Source organism: Pelophylax lessonae (assembly GCF_965119305.1).
Source record: "Pelophylax lessonae genome assembly, chromosome: 6".
In the NCBI taxonomy this organism is placed as follows: Eukaryota; Metazoa; Chordata; class Amphibia; order Anura; family Ranidae; genus Pelophylax; species Pelophylax lessonae.
The window spans coordinates 330483022-330500985 of NC_138773.1; the positions used below are offsets into that span (position 1 = coordinate 330483022).

At 43.4% G+C, this 17964-nt stretch overlaps 1 pseudogene across 1 annotated transcript in view; it reads right to left on the reverse strand.

Moving 5' to 3' along the window:
* LOC309557748 (protein mono-ADP-ribosyltransferase PARP15-like) overlaps positions 1–14541 on the reverse strand; it is a 95311-nt pseudogene extending 80770 nt beyond the window's left edge. Inside the window, exons 1-2 of the transcript XR_014226198.1 lie at positions 14502–14541; positions 5723–5872 (exon numbers count right to left, since the gene is read on the reverse strand). The product of XR_014226198.1 is annotated as a protein mono-ADP-ribosyltransferase PARP15-like (transcript). The remainder of the gene's footprint in view (positions 1–5722; positions 5873–14501) is intronic.
* Positions 14542–17964: the final 3423 nt, after the last annotated feature.

The window sequence follows — 17964 nt, forward strand, 5'->3', positions numbered from 1 at the left end:
TAGACTATAGGAGGTAACTACACTACTTTACTAGGCTATAGGAGGTAACTACACTACTTTACTAGGCTATAGGAGGTAACTACACTACTTTACTAGGCTATAGGAAGTAACTACACTACTTTACTAGGCTATAGGAGGTAACTACACTACTTTACTAGGCTATAGGAGGTAACTACACTACTTTACTAGGCTATAGGAGGTAACTACACTACTTTACTAGGCTATAGGAAGTAACTACACTACTTTACTAGGCTATAGGAGGTAACTACACTACTTTACTAGGCTATAGGAAGTAACTACACTACTTTACTAGGCTATAGGAGGTAACTACACTACTTTACTAGACTATAGGAGGTAACTACACTACTTTACTAGGCTATAGGAGGTAACTACACTACTTTACTAGGCTATAGGAGGTAACTACACTACTTTACTAGGCTATAGGAAGTAACTACACTACTTTACTAGGCTATAGGAGGTAACTACACTACTTTACTAGGCTATAGGAAGTAACTACACTACTTTACTAGGCTATAGGAGGTAACTACACTACTTTACTAGACTATAGGAGGTAACTACACTACTTTACTAGGCTATAGGAGGTAACTACACTACTTTACTAGGCTATAGGAGGTAACTACACTACTTTACTAGACTATAGGAGGTAACTACACTACTTTACTAGGCTATAGGAGGTAACTACACTACTTTACTAGGCTATAGGAGGTAACTACACTACTTTACTAGGCTATAGGAAGTAACTACACTACTTTACTAGGCTATAGGAGGGAACTACACTACTTTACTAGACTATAGGAGGTAACTACATTACTTTACTAGGCTATAGGAGGTAACTACACTACTTTACTAGGCTATAGGAGGTAACTACACTACTTTACTAGACTATAGGAGGTAACTACACTACTTTACTAGGCTATAGGAGGTAACTACACTACTTTACTAGGCTATAGGAGGTAACTACACTACTTTACTAGGCTATAGGAGGTAACTACACTACTTTACTAGACTATAGGAGGTAACTACACTACTTTACTAGGCTATAGGAGGTAACTATACTACTTTACTAGACTATAGGAGGTAACTACACTACTTTACTAGGCTATAGGAGGTAACTACACTACTTTACTAGGCTATAGGAGGTAACTACACTACTTTACTAGACTATAGGAGGTAACTACACTACTTTACTAGGCTATAGGAGGTAACTACACTACTTTACTAGGCTATAGGAGGTAACTACACTACTTTACTAGGCTATAGGAAGTAACTACACTACTTTACTAGGCTATAGGAGGGAACTACACTACTTTACTAGGCTATAGGAGGTAACTACACTACTTTACTAGACTATAGGAGGTAACTACATTACTTTGCTAGGCTATAGGAGGTAACTACACTACTTTACTAGGCTATAGGAGGTAACTACACTACTTTACTAGGCTATAGGAAGTAACTACACTACTTTACTAGGCTATAGGAGGGAACTACACTACTTTACTAGGCTATAGGAGGTAACTACACTACTTTACTAGACTATAGGAGGTAACTACATTACTTTACTAGGCTATAGGAGGTAACTACACTACTTTACTAGGCTATAGGAGGTAACTACACTACTTTACTAGACTATAGGAGGGAACTACACTACTTTACTAGGCTATAGGAGATAACTACACTACTTTACTAGGCTATAGGAGGTAACTACACTACTTTACTAGGCTATAGGAGGTAACTACACTACTTTACTAGGCTATAGGAAGTAACTACACTACTTTATTAGGCTATAGGAGGTAACTACACTACTTTACTAGGCTATAGGAGGTAACTACACTACTTTACTAGGCTATAGGAGGTAACTACACTACTTTACTAGGCTATATGAGGTAACTGCACTACTTTACTAGGCTATAGGAGGTAACTACACTACTTTACTAGGCTATAGGAGGTAACTACACTACTTTACTAGGCTATAGGAGGTAACTACACTACTTTACTAGACTATAGGAGGTAACTACACTACTTTACTAGGCTATAGGAGGTAACTACACTACTTTACTAGGCTATAGGAGGTATCTAAACTACTTTACTAGGCTATAGGAGATAACTACACTACTTTACTAGGCTATAGGAGGTAACTACACTACTTTACTAGGCTATAGGAAGTAACTACACTACTTTACTAGGCTATAGGAGATAACTACACTACTTTACTAGGCTATAGGAAGTAACTACACTACTTTATTAGGCTATAGGAGGTAACTACACTACTTTACTAGGCTATAGGAGGTAACTACACTACTTTACTAGACTATAGGAGGTAACTACACTACTTTACTAGGCTATAGGAGGTATCTACACTACTTTACTAGGCTGTAGGAGATAACTACACTACTTTACTAGGCTATAGGAACGCGCTTTCCTGCGTTACCCAAGCCGTGCGATAAAATCGTTATTTCGAAGAATAGAGAGGGGTGAAGTTTATGACTTTTTGTTGCACTTTATGTTTTATTCTGTTTTTTCAGGTTTTGTTCTCATGTTTCCCAAAGCCTGTGTTTATACAATAAACTCTATGCAGAAAGAGTGTCATGTATCTTCTTCCACACCATCAATTAAGAAAGAGGAAAGTAAAGTAATAAGTAGTGAAGTTACTTTTCAAATGCAGTAACTAGTAAAGTAATCTCGTTACAATTTACAGAAGTAACTAGTTACATTTTTTGAGTAACTACCCCAACACTGAATGTAACCTACCCAATTCTGCATACTATCAATATATCAGAATTACTCATTGCCTTACTCACTCGCCAGGCACATAACAAAACAATCCCCAGTCGTCTATAGAAATTCTAGGTTTAAAGAATGCATTCACATTGAGGGCATCTCTTTAATAAACCAAACACTACAGAACAAAAAATTCTTCACCAAAACACAATCCCAGATTAAATTGGAAAAAGAACTAGGGTCATTTTTTTTCTGATGAACAATGGACAGCAGCAATGAATGCACCCTACAGAGTAACCAAATCCACAAAATTGTGGGAACTTTCATATAAAATACCCTTCAGATGGTATCAACCCCCCCCCCCCATATCCTCCACATCATAGACCCATCCATTTCATCACTATGCTGGAGGGGCTGTGGTTACCACGGCACTATACTGCATATCCTGTGGTCATGCAATGTACTCTCCAAATTCTGGCCTGATGTTTTCACTCTTATCCACAAAGTCATAAAAATCCGATTAGGTGTCTCCCCAGAGCTTGCCATCTTGAATTTGGGAATAGAAGATGTTCCCTCCATACTCAGATGTGTCATAATCAACATGTTACTAGCAGCTAGACTGACCATCACTCGCAATTGGCTCTCCAAGACGAGCCTCACATGCCTAGAAGCTATAAATCTTAGACAATTAAATGGTTCCTACCAATGCATGTATGCTTCCAGTAAAGGACATCCGTCAGCCCAAGCAGAACGGTCCTTTTGGACCAAGTGGTACAATCAAGAAATATCTTACAGAAACTGAATTAGTCAGCGCTCAGGTTTAAAATCCCCAGTCGCATATCACCCAAACGCACCTAGTTTTGACAAAGATCATAGTTTTGCACAATTTTCAAGATATACACTCAGTAAGACTCTCGTCTCCACCAACACACAGGTGGTAGCATCTCTAACTGAACTTATTTGCAATTAGCAGTAGTTCGATATTGGTTGTCTTCTCATAGAATGTATTAGATGTATATCTTCCACATTGTATATCACTTAATATAGCACCAATTGTGTGAACCGGGCGTCGTGCTCCTCTCTGGACACAGTGAGATCCCTGAAGGGGTGTCTGAGAGAGGGGGGCAGCGTACCTGATTCCACATTAGCCTTCTGTTTCTCGCACACCTCTTATAGTTAATTTATTTGCATTCAACTTTTAATTGTATCCAATCGAACGTTCCACCTCAACAAATCTCTGTGCAAACAAAGACAAGGAGAACTCACTGCTCCAGGTGGATCAAGAAGCCTGATGATGTAAGGGTGCACACCTCGGCTCGCCTCTGCAGATAATCAATATAAAAGAAATGGCTGCACTCCAAGTATCATCAAAATTCTGGTTTATTTACCCGAACATCCCAATGTGGCAAACAACAGGTAGACGCGTTTCACACACTAGCAAGTGTGCTTAATCATTACCAATTTAACCACTTGCCGACTGCCTAACGACCATTTACGTCGGCGGTCAGCCCCTCACAGGCAAAGTGACGTCGCTAGCCTGTGAGGCTCTAGGGAGCGAGCACGTGCCGCTGAAGGCGCGGTACCGCTCGCTCACAGACCCCCCCCCCACGCGAGTGCCCGGCGGACCCGATGTCCGCCATTACTCGCGATCGTCGGTTACACCGGGAGAAAGGCAGGTGGCTAATGTAAACAAAGCCGTCTGTCATTCTCCCCTGTGTAACAGCAGAGATCATACGGTCCTGCTATGTAGGACCGTAGATCTCTGCTGTTACATCACAAGCCACATCCAATCACAGTTAGAAGCAGGCCCTTAGGGACACACTTAACCCCTCCCTCTCAAATAAAGTTAACCCCTTCCCTGCCAGTGTCATTTTTACAGTGACAGTGCATATGTATAGCACTGATTACTGTAGTAATGTCACTGGTACCCCCAAAAGTGTCAAAAATGTCAGTCAGGGGTCCGATCTGTCCGCCACAATGTCGCAGTCCCGCAAAAAAAATTGCAGATCGCCGCCATTATTTGTTAAAAAGAAAAACAATAAAAATGACAAAAATGTTTCCCTTAGTAAACGCAATAACTTTTGCGCAAACCAATCAAAATACGCTTTTTGCGATTTTTTTTTTTTACCAAACATATTTAGCGGAAAACAAATTGGCCTAAAGTGTTAAAAAATTTAGATTTTTACATTTTTTTTGGGGGGGGGAATTTCATATAAAAAAATGTGAAAAATATTGTTATTTTTTCAAAATTGTCGCTCATTTTTTGTTTATAGCGCATGATCAAAAAATCGCACAGGTGATCAAATACCACCAAAAGAAAGCTCTGTTTGTGGGAAAAAAAAGACATCAATTTCATTTGGGTACAGAGTCGCACGACCGCGCAATTGTCCGTTAAATTCACGCAGTGCCGAATCGCAAAATAGGCCCTGGTCAGGAAGGGGGTAAAATCTTCCGGGGCTTAAGTGGTTAAGCACACTTGCTAGTCTGTGAAACGTGTCTACCTGTTGTTTGCCACATTGGAATGTTCGGTTAAATAAACCAGAATTTTGATGATACCTGAAGTGCAGCCACTTCTTTTATATTGAAATCTCTATGCAACGAATACTGTTCAAATGTTCCTTTGTTCTTTTGTTACTTTGTTTTCTTTGTGATAAACCAATAAAAACTATTGAAATGACAGATGCAACCACACATGACCTCCCCTCCTCCAATCATATCCTCACACTCCTCCACCCAGAACTTCTCTGGGATTCCCCTCCACACGCAATCACCTTTACAGCCTTCAAATACTCTCTTTACACTCACCTCTAGTGTATTTTATGCTATACTCATCATTGGATCATTGTATTATCTGTACTGTCCACCGTGTTCTGTCTAGGATTTGGGGAAAGTTTGTGACCCCTTAAAATGTTTCTGGATTTCTGCATGAATGGTTTAAAATATATAATCTGATATTCTGATTTCGGGGGTTGGGATTAATCACCTCTGCACAGAGTGAAGTTTCGGTTGGAAGAATTTACAATGACATCGGTCTCCTCTTTGGTGATATCACCGGTCTTCACCTGATAAGTGACATTTCCGATCTTCATTTCATAAACCCCGGGTGATGGGTTTGTCACCGTCCCAAATAATGCTGCAAGACAGAAAAGAAAGAGGTGATAATAAGCAGAATAGAGGGATAAAAGAAAGTCGTGTTCCCACCACCGATCATCAACTGTGCATGGAAAGATTAAAGTAGTTGTGAACATTGTAATTAGAGATGGGCTGAACACCCCCCAGTTCGGTTCGCGACGGAACTCTCGAACATCGCAAAAGTTTGGACCCAAATTACTAATCCCATAAAAGTCTATGGAACCCGGATTTTTAAAATCAAAAGTGCTAATTTTGAAGTTATTGGCCATAAAAAGGGTATGGGGGTCCGGGTACTGCCTTGGGGGACATGTATCAATGAAAAAATGTTTTTTAAAAAGGTTGTTTCTACAGGAGCAGTGATAGTGAATTAATAAAAATGAAAAAATTATTTAAATACAGTGCCTGGGGGGGGGGGGGGGGGTTCGCTTAGTCTGCCTGTAAAGTGGCACATCTGTATAGTGTATAGAACCTGCTGCAGCAAAACTGACATTTATAAAAAAAAAAAAGATGACATTTTAATTGCAGCAATACAAAAATGTTAAAAAAAACAGGCCACATGTGGGGGACGGGGATGCTTTAGGGTGATGGAGCTCTGCCCCAAAGCACCTTGTCCCCATGTTTAAGGGAACAAGGGCCTCTTCTGACAACGCTGGGTGGTGGTTGTGGGGGTCTGTGGGCAGGGGGCTTATTGGAATCTGAAAACTCCCCATGTGAATGAGTATGGGATACATTGTACCCCTACCCATTCACCAAAAAAAGTATCAAAAATAATTCAAGACAGGAGGCAGTTTTTTTTACAATTTCTTTATTAAAAAAAACCCCCAAAAAATAATGTCCTCCGATGTAGATCCATCTTCAATCACGATTAGAGTTGAGCGGACACCTGGATGTCCGTGTTCGGCGGGTTCGGCCGAACTTGAAAAAAAAGTCCGGGTCCGTGTCCCGGACTTTTTCCGAACTTGACCCGGACACCGAACCCCATTGAAGTCAATGGGGACCCGAACTTTCAGGCACTAAAATGGCTCTAAAACACCAATGGAAAGGGCTAGAGTGCTGCAAATGGCAGCAAAACATAGTTAAGAGCATGGCAAGTGCTCTGCAAACAAATGTGGATAGGGAAATAACTTAAAACAACAAAAAAAAAAAAGAAAAATAAAACAATTTTCCTTATCTGTGAAGGACGAGGCCCATATGGAGTAGGAGGGAGGTTGAGGTGGTGGTAGATGTGGCAGTGTAGGTGGAAGCGGCGGTGGAGGGGGACAAGGTAGCCAACACTGCTTTTTTTCAGTCATTTTAAATGAGAGTACACCCCAAAAGAGTGAGAAAGAGCAAAAATATAACAATGGCTGGGTAAGGTCGGTATCCATCTCTATTCTGCACAAGGTACGGAAAAGTTCTGTGGGATCCATGCCTGGTTCATTTTAATGAACGTGAGCTTGTCCACATTGTCTCTGGACAGGCGGCTGCGCTTGTCTGTGATAACGCCCCCAGCCGTGCTAAATACACGTTCAGATAATACACTGGCTGCAGGGCACGCCAGCACCTCCAAGGCGTAAAGGGCAAGCTCAGGCCATGTGCCCAATTTGGAGACCCAGAAGTTGAAGGGGGCAGACCCGTCATTCACTACATGTAGGCGTGTGCACACAAACTGCTCCACCATGTTGGTGAAATGCTGCCTCCTGCTAAGACGTTCCATATGAGCTGCTGGTGCTGCTGTTTGTTGTGGCGTGCTGACAAAGTTTTTCCACATTTCGGCCATGCTAACCCTGCCTTCTGAGGTGCTGGCGGTGCCCTGGTTGCGTTGGCGACCTCTTCCTCCTCCTCCTCTGCCTTGGCCTTGTGCTTCCACTGTGGCCCCGCTGTCAGGTGGGAAAGCCAGCAGCATCGCGTCTACCAGCGTGCGCTTGTACTCGCGCATCTTGCGATCGCGCTCCAGTGAGTGAATTAAGGAGGGTACGTTGTCCTTGTAACAGGGATCAAGCAGCGTGGCGACCCAGTAATCGGCACAAGTTAGAATGTGGGCAACTCGGCGGTCGTTGTGGAGACACTGCAGCATGTAATCGCTCATGTGTGCCAGGCTGCCCAGAGGCAACTAAAGGCTGTCCTCTGTGGGAGGTGTATCGTCTGTGTCCTCTGTATCCCCCCAGCCACGCACCAGTGATGGCCATGAACTGGCCTGGGTGCCACCCTGCTGTGAACATGGTTCCATCTCCTCCTCCATCTCCTCCTCATCCTCCAGAACTGTGCCCCTGCTGGACAATTGTATCCCTGGCGTTTGTGTGTGCAGGAACCCACCCTCGGAGCCACTTGCGAATGACTGCCCTGAAAGCCTTGGAAATGTTACCTCTTCATCCTCCTCCTCCTCTTCATCCTGTGCCACATCCTCTTCCATCATCGCCCAAATCGTTTTTTGAAGGAGGCATAGAAGTGGGATAGTTAAGCTGACAACGGCATCATCGGCACTGGCCATGTTGGTGGAGTACTCAAAACAGCGCAACAAGGCACACAGGTCTCGCATGGAGGCCCAGTTATTGGTGGTGAAGTGGTGCTGTTCTGCAGAGCGACTCATGTGTGCGTGCTGCAGCTGAAACTCCACTATGGCCTGCTGCTGCTCGCACAGTCTTTCCAGCATGTGCAAGGTGGAGTTCCACCTTGTGGGCACGTCACATATGAGGCGGTGAGCGGGAAGGCCGAAGTTATGCTGCAGCGCTGACAGGCGAGCAGCAGCAGGGTGAGAATGCCGAAAGTGCGCACAGACAGGCCCGCACTTCCTGCAGCAGCTCTGACATATCGGGGTAATTTTTAAGAAACCTCTGCACCACCAAATTCAGCACATGCGCCAGGCAAGGGATGTGCGTCAAACCGGCTAGGCCCAGAGCTGCTATGAGATTTTGTCCGTTATCACACACCACCAGGCCAGGCTTGAGGCTCGCTGGCAGCAACCACTCATTTGTCTGCTGTTCCATGCTCCTCCACAACTCCTGCGCGGTGTGTGGTTTTTCTCCCAAACAGGCAAATTTTAAAACTGCCTGCTATCGTTTACCCCTGGCTGTGCTGAAGTTGATGGTGAAGGTGTTACGCTGACCGGATGAGGAGGCGGTAGAGGATGAGGAACAGGAGTAGGAGGAGTTAGGAACAGGAGGCAAACTGAAGCGCCCTGCAATCCTCGGTGGTGGAAGGACATGCACCAAATTGCTATCCGCCTCAGGCCCATCCGCCACTGCATTTACCCAGTGTGCCGTTAGGGAGATATAACGCCCCTGACTGTGCTTACTGGTCCACGTATCGGTAGTTAGGTGGACCTTGACACAGATGGCGTTGCACAGAGAACACCTGATTTTTTCCCCCACTTGGTTGTGCAGGGAAGGGATGGCTTGTCTGGAAAAGTAGTGGTGGCTGGGCACATCATACTGTGGGACAGCCACCGACATAAGGCTTTTAAAACTGTGCGTCTCCACCAGACGGAATGACAGCATTTCAAAGGCCAAGAATTTTGAAATGCTGGCATTCAGGGCCAGGGATCGCGGGTGGGTAGGGGGGTACTTCCTCTTCCTCTGAAGTGTTTGGGAGATGGAAAGCTGAACGCTTCCACGGGACATTGTGGAGATGGTTGGTGACCCAGGTGGTGGTGTTGCTGACAGATCGTCTGTTTGCGGGGCGGCAGGTGCCGGTATCACTACAGAGGTGGATGAAGAGGCCGAGACTGCAGCAGAAGAGGAAGCAGGAGGAGCCAGAGACCTTTCTTGATTTTGAAGGTGTCTACTCCACTGCAGCTTGTGCTTTGCACTTAGATGCCTGATCATGCAGGTTGTGCTCAGGTTGAGAAGGTTTATACCTCGCTTCAGGCTCTGATTGCACAGGGTGCAAACCACTCGTGTCCTGTCATCAGCACATTTTCTGAAGAACTTCCACGCTAGAGAACTCCTTTGAGCTGGCTTTGGTGCGCTCGGTCCCTTGCTGCGTTGGGCAGTAGCAGGCATAGTGTCTAGGGCACGGCCGCTCCGCTTCTGCACCCTGCTCCCTCTTCTGCTGTGCTGGTGGCTCTGTGCGACCACCGCCTCTTCCTCCAAACTACTCAGGTCACCTGCATGACCTTCATTCCATGTGGGGTCGAGGACCTCATCATCCTCCACATCATCTTCCACCCAGTCTTCACCCCTGCCCTCCTTGTCGGTCTCCACAATTCTGAGTGCCGCAGCAGTTGGCACCTGCGTTTCGTCATCATCGGAGACGTGCTGCGATGGTCCTTCCATGTACTCATCTTGAGAAATAAGTGGTTGGGCATCGCTGCACTCAATCTCTTCCACTTCTGGGGCAGGGCTAGGTGGATGGCCCTGGGAAACCCTGCTGACAGAGTCATCAAAAAGAAGAAGAGACTGCTGCATGACTTGGGGTTCAGACTGCTTGCCTGATTTGCAAGGGGGTGAGGTGAAAGACGGTTGGACATCGGCTGCAGGTGCCAACTCTGACCTTTCTGCAGTAGACTGGGTGGGAGACAATGTGAAGGAACTGGAGGCACTGTCAGCAGCAAACCAATCTACTATCGCCTCTACTTGTTCTGGCCTCAACAGTTGTAGAGGCGCATGATGCCCTACCAAATACTTCTGTGGCCTACTCACACTTGAGGAAGGTGTTTCACTTGTGCGTGTAGCTGGCACAGATCGACCACGTCCTCTCCTTGCAACAGGAGCTCTACCAGCAGCACCACGACCCAGGCCACGGCCCTTATTTGACGGTCTCCTCATATTTCTGTAATTTATGATCTTGCCCTAGAAAGGTGTTTATTGAATAGCGGAACAAAACAACAACAGTATCGCACAGGTGTATCTCACAGTCAAATATGCAAACTATGCCGCAATTTAATTTTTTCACCCCAAAAGGGTGTATATTGAATAGCGGAATAGAAAAAAGGATATAAAACGGTGTATCTCACACGTACAAACACAGACTAGGCCCCGATTACAATTTTTTGTACCCTAAAGGGGGGATGAGGAAGAGGAGTAGGAGGAGTTCGGAACAGTAGGCAAACTAAAGCGCCCTGCAATCCTCGGTGGTGGAAGGAGATGCGCCAAACAAATTTAAAAGGTGTATCTCACACGTACCGATACAGACTATGCCGTAATTTAATTTTTTACACTCCAAAAGGGTGTATATTGAATAGCAGAATAGAAAAAAATTTATAAAACGGTGTATCTCACACGTACAAACACAGACTAGGCCCCGATTACAATTTTTTGTACCCTAAAGGGAGGAGGAGGATGAGGAAGAGGAGTAGGAGTAGGAGGAGTTCGGAACAGGAGGCAAACTGAAGCGCCCTGCAATCCTCGGCGGTGGAAGGAGATGCGCCAAACAAATTTAAACGGTTTATCTCACACGTACCGATACAGACTATGCCGTAATTTAATTTTTTACACTCCAAAAGGGTGTATATTGAATAGTGGAATAGAAAAAATTATATAAAACGGTATATGTCACACGTACAAACACAGACTAGGCCCCGATTACAATTTTTTGTACCCTAAAGGCAGGATGAGGATGAGGAGTAGGAGGAGTTCGGAACAGGAGGCAAACTGAAGCACCCTGCAATCCTCTGCGGTGTAAGATGCTCCCAAAAAATTGGAAAGGGGTATCTCACACGTACCGATACAGACTATGCCGCAATTTAATTATTTTTACCCCAAAGGGTGTAGATTGAATAGCGGAATAGAAAATATGATATCAAAAGGTGTATCTATCTCACACGTACAGACCCAGACTAGGCCCCGATTACAATTTTTTGTACCCTAACGGCAGGGTGAGGAGTAGGAGGAGTTCGGAACAGGAGGCAAACTGAAGCACCCTGCAATCCTTGGCGGTGGAAGATGCGCCCCAAAAATTTGGAAGGTGTATCTCACATGTACCGATACAGACTATGCCGCAATTTAATTATTTTTACCCCAAAGGGTGTAGATTGAATAGCGGAATAGAAAATATGATATCAAAAGGTGTATCTATCTCACACGTACAGACCCAGACTAGGCCCCGATTACAATTTTTTGTACCCTAAAGGCAGGATGAAGAGTAGGAGGAGTTCAGAACAGGAGGCAAACTGAAGCGCCCTGCAATCCTCGGCGGTGGAAGGAGGAGCGCCAAACAAATTTAAAAGGTGTATCTCACATGTACCGATACAGACTATGCCGTAATTTAATTTTTTTACACTCCAAAAGGGTGTATATTGAATAGCGGAATAGGAAAAAATTTTATAAAACGGTGTATCTCACACGTACAAACACAGACAGGCCCTGATTACAATTTTTTGTACCCTAAAGGCAGGATGAGGATGAGGAAGAGGAGTAGGAGGAGTTTGGAACAGGAGGCAAACTGAAGCGCCCTGCAATCCTCGGCGGTGGAAGGAGATGCGCCAAACAAATTTAAAAAGGTGTATCTCACACGTACCGATACAGACTATGCCGTAATTTAATTTTTTACTCTCCAAAAGGGTGTATATTGAATAGCGGAATATAAAAATTTTTAGATAACGGTGTATCTCACACGTACAAACACAGACTAGGCCCCGATTACAATTTTTTGTACCCTAAAGGCAGGATGAGGATGAGGAGTAGGAGGAGTTCAGAACAGGAGGCAAACTGAAGCACCCTGCAATCCTCGGCGGTGTAAGATGCGCCCAAAAAATTGGAAAGGTGTATCTCACACGTACCGATACAGACTATGCCGCAATTTAATTTTTTTTACCCCAAAGGGTGTAGATTGAATAGCGGAATAGAAAATATGATATCAAAAGGTGTATGTATCTCACACGTACAGACCCAGACTAGGCCCCCGATTACAATTTTTTGTACCCTAAAGGCAGGATGAGGAGTAGGAGGAGTTCGGAACAGGAGGCAAACTGAAGCACCCTGCAATCCTCGGCGGTGGAAGATGCGCCCCAAAAATTTGGAAGGTGTATCTCACACGTACCGATACAGACTATGCCGCAATTTAATTCTTTTTACCCCAAAGGGTGTAGATTGAATAGCGGAATAGAAAATATGATATCAAAAGGTGTATCTATCTCACACGTACAGACCCAGACTAGGCCCCGATTACTATTTTTTGTACCCTAAAGGCAGGATGAGGAGTAGGAGGAGTTCGGAACAGGAGGCAAACTGAAGCACCCTGCAATCCTCGGCGGTGGAAGATGCGCCCCAAAAATTTGAACGGTGTATCTCACACGTACCGATACACATTATGCCGCAATTTAATTCTTTTTACCCCAAAGGGTGTAGATTGAATAGCGGAATAGAAAATATGATATCAAAAGGTGTATCTATCTCACACGTACAGACCCAGACTAGGCCCCGATTACAATTTTTTGTACCCTAAAGGCAGGATGAGGAGTAGGAGGAGTTCGGAACCGGAGGCAAACTGAAGCACCCTGCAATCCTCGGCGGTGGAAGATGCGCCCCAAAAATTTGGAAGGTGTATCTCACTCGTAACGATACAAACTATGCCGCAATTTAATTCTTTTTACCCCAAAGGGTGTAGATTGAATAGCGGAATAGAAAATATGATATCAAAAGGTGTATCTATCTCACACGTACAGACACAGACTAGGCCCCGATTACAATTTTTTGTACCCTAAAGGCAGGATGAGGAGTAGGAGGAGTTCGGAACAGGAGGCAAACTGAAGCACCCTGCAATCCTCGGCGGTGGAAGATGCGCCCCAAAAATTTGGAAGGTGTATCTCACACGTACCAATACAGACTATGCCGACTCATCTACACAGACTCCATTTTGCTCCATCATTTATCTGAAACTTTGAGGGACGCCAAACAAAACTCCTCCCTACCTGGCCACCATCTTGGGAAGGCAGCCATCTTAAGGACTCTGGTAATGACCATTTTAAGCTAGCAGCCATTTCAAATATGGTAAATATACTTGCTGTTTATTTGATATTATTTACTATTGTTTATGTACTTCCTTAAATGTTTTACATTTCATGCTAAAGGGTAACGAGAGTACAATCCCAGCCGTATAAACCATATGTAGATTTTTCTCTAAAAAGCTGATTTTTGTTTTTATAACATTTTTATTAATATCAGATTTAGCGAATATTGGCGTATTAGTCTCACGTTTTGCATAACCTATTCTCGCTTCATCTGCAGTGGAGTGACTATCAGACTGTGCATTGCGCAGACAATTGTGGTCTGATTATATAGAACATACATTTATGGTTTATACTATACCTGGAGAAAACGTAATCTTACTTTATTTTTACTTTCATTATTGAGCTACACATCACATTGCATTTATTGTTTGAAGTTCATATTTTATGTAAAGGTATTTTTTTTGAGTCATCTCAAGTTTGATAATTTATCGTGAAGACATGTCTCGTGAATAAATATTCTTATATATTCCATACTGTAGACTGTTTTCACTAAGATTGGTATATGCTTTTAAAAAGAAATTAATCAATAAAAAGAATTCGCTACATATTGATTTGTGGAAATAAGTGGAGATTCTCCTTCCGCACAGATCTTTGCTTATTGACATAAATAGACACTGTTATATTCAGAGCAGTATAAACATTCTGACATAATGGAGTCCCGTGCGCGAGATAAGTACCCAGCGAGATATTATTAATTTCTTACATATGCCACTTATAATTATGATCATGGTGACATAATTCATAACTTCAAAAAAAAAAAATTGTTTTTTAACTTTTTTTTTTATTGAGTGTGATGTTGATAGAAATGCCTTAAAAATGTCTACATAGAGTAAAGTTCACGCTGCCAACTCTGGCAAGGTGTCAGTCCCTAGTGGTAATACCACAGCCACAGTAGATTCGGCACAGATCAAAAATATGTGGAAACACCTCTCTGAGTCTGAAATGGTGGAATATGTAAATGCTGGTTAGAGTCATATATCAAAATCCTCAGAAGTCAGGCCAATAATGGGCATCTGACACTTGGGTAGAGGAAAACCCGCTGTATGAACTCACCAATAGCTTATCTAACACCAAAAGACGTCAGGAAGTGTAATCACATACTTTTTGAGTCATGGCCAATCTTACTGTATCTTTGTGAGGAACTGCACCAGAAGGCTCAGCAAAAAGGAATTTAGTAAACTTCCAATCTCCACTCCAAATAATAGGAAGTGAGATAAGGAACCTCCTTGAGCAGGTGAAAGTAACCTCTATTGGGACACATCAGTTAAGAGAATGTAGCGTGAAACTGCAAAATGAAGTAGAACTGTGGCAGAAGTCCTATCAAGAAAGCTGTAATGAAAGTAACCATTTGAAAGAGAAATGTAAACAATTAATGCAATAAGTAGGAAGTTTTGAGCAAGGAAAAATGTTTTCTAGTAAAAGTTGCCGAGTAATCAGCAGTGAAAATAAAAAAAATAAAAAAAAGTGAAACAGTTCAATTCAGGACAGGAACTCATCAGTAAATAAATAGGAGCGTTCCAAAAGGTTATGGTGTCCATGCAAAAGGGTAATGCTTATTAGTCCTGCACTAAAAATTAAATAATTAATTAGACCCAGATATGACTCCCAGTCTGATGGTTATGACCCAGACAAGGGGGGGAGTCAGGCAGAGAGTCCACGTCCTACCCCAGCCATATTCCTAATATAGGAGGGCAGAAATTGGGCAGCCGTGCATAAATAGGTATGAGTCATATCAAGGTCACTGCAATAAGACAAGCACCCCTAAAAAGATACCATACACCTCCAGAATTATAAAGTTTTTAAAAAGAGTACTGTCCCGATTTTTTTTTTTTGTTAAAAAAGGGTCCTTAGACATCATTGATCATCTTGAGGCCTATGAAAACAGCTTTTCTGTGTTGTGTCTCAAGGATGTAATTTAAAAGTCGGTCCACACATAAAAAAAAAACCCTTACCGCTGCTAGAGCTGTAATCTACAATCTAAATGTACACAGCATCAAAGCCCATTGAATTTTTGGCTGTACTCAAAAGTGCCTAACACCCTTCAATGAAGGAGCCTGAGTACAACCACTCAGAATTTAAATCCCTGTGCTTTGAGGCATTGCCTAAGTACATAATAATAAGTTTGGCATGGGACTACAAGTTGGGGTGTTCACTGGAATGGTTGGTGAAAGAGAGCGACAATTTGTACTCCATCCAACAGACCAGTGAATACAAAGAAAGGCGTGAGCCTGTCACCAAAATTGTGGCAGAAACACATCTTTCTCCTCAAACCCTCACACTAAAATAATAAAAAGGAGCAAGATTTTATACCGGATACCTCAAGGAGGACACCGGACCTATTTTTCCAATAAGGAGGGGGGAACAGAGGCCACTTCAGTATTTCCCTCCAAGGGGACAGGGCCCAAGGTTTAAAAGAATCTCTAGGGAGTATCCCCAAAGAGCCCAATTTACCCTTGAGGATGGAAACCCTAGCTATGCCCAATATCCTCAACAAGGGGGGGGGGACACCCGCAAATAAATAGGGATTTGCCCCATCTTAGGGCTCCCCAAAATCCTCGGGAAGATCGAGAGACATTAAGGCCCAGACCCCACGCCAGAACCATTTAATTGGTTCTGATAGGGATCTGTCCCATCTGTCTGTACCCGAGAGACATAGGCACCGCAGGAGGAGAAGCCAACAATCCAATTCTGAAAAGGTTTTCAGCAGAGTAGATGCCAAGTTGGATCGGATGATCACTTGGTTCACTCAGGGCATTGCAGCCCAGAAATAAAATAATTCCTCTTTAGGAATAAATCCTGTGGCCAGCCAAAGGCCCCAAAATCCTTAAATGACCAAGTGGCAGGAATCAGAGGGATACACTGAATAAAGGCATAGGAGACAGAGATTCTAACACCATTTTATCCCCAGGTCACAGTATTAAGGATCCTGAAATCCCTGCCAGGGGATCTTGGTTGTTAGATACTAACTACCCTCCTATTTTTCAGTGGTCACTTCATCCCTCTGACTCAAACAGGTCACTCAAAGCGGGCACACTTTGAAAAATCGCCAATGGCGGTGATACCTTGGAGGATCAAACCCTAATGACGTAATGAAGTCAAGAGGTTAAAGGTTGTATACGTTAACCAAGAAGGAATCCTCAATGTCAGGTAGTTTTGTGGCATACAATAAATTGCATTGATGCCCCAAAAGGGGAGATATAATATATTTTTCCTCCCAAGTAGTAGGTAAATTTTAACAAAATATTGTATCATTGTACAATTGTTCAATGTGTGGTATCCATGGCGATGAATACATCCCCATGTTAATGAGCCCCAGAAGTCAGTCTCCCCTAGGAAAGGTCGCATATATAGTCTCACATTCCATGGTGGTCAGATAAAAGACTGATCCCACAATGGAATAAAGGAGAACTCTGAGAAAGCTTAGATTACAACCTCACATTGAAATGTCAGTTGATGAGAATATATATTCATACTGTATATTTCATCCAATAGAGGGAGATTAACCTTCCATGCCAGGTCGTTGATTGGTACAGACGATGATGTTTACCATAAACGCGGCAATTGGATGGGTCATCTTACTCCTTGGTGCCCAGCTCAGGACGGAACCCCTCATTGAATCAGGTCCCTCTTCAGGAATCATGCTGCGAGACGCCCAAGATTCTTGTTGACGGAGAGGAAGATTTGTTTTAAAAGATCTTTGTGCATTTGATCAGAGGAAATCCATTTAGATAAATCGCACTACCTCCTTTTTTCAGTTGAAGGAGATGTGAGAATGGTGCATTGCACATGTGAGCAAAACTCAGTCTAGGTGTATGACACTCTAGACCAGTGTTTTTCAACTCCGGCCCTCAGGGCACACTAACAGGCAAAATTTTAGGTATTACCTTGGGGAGATGCAGACTAGAGTACTGCAATCACTGAGCAGCAAATGATATCACCTGTGATGTATTTCAGTTTTCTTGCAAACCTGGCCTGTTAGTGTGCCCTGAGGACCGGAGTTGAGAAACAGTGCTCTAGACCATGCTGAGAGCATTCATTGTTCAATCCACGTTCAAGGAGATTTCTCGGATTCCTATTTGCCAACATTGTTTTACTGCGTTTTGAATGGTAGTTGCTAATACCATCGCAGTAGTTAATCTCTATATCTATCAAAACTTTGCAAGCTG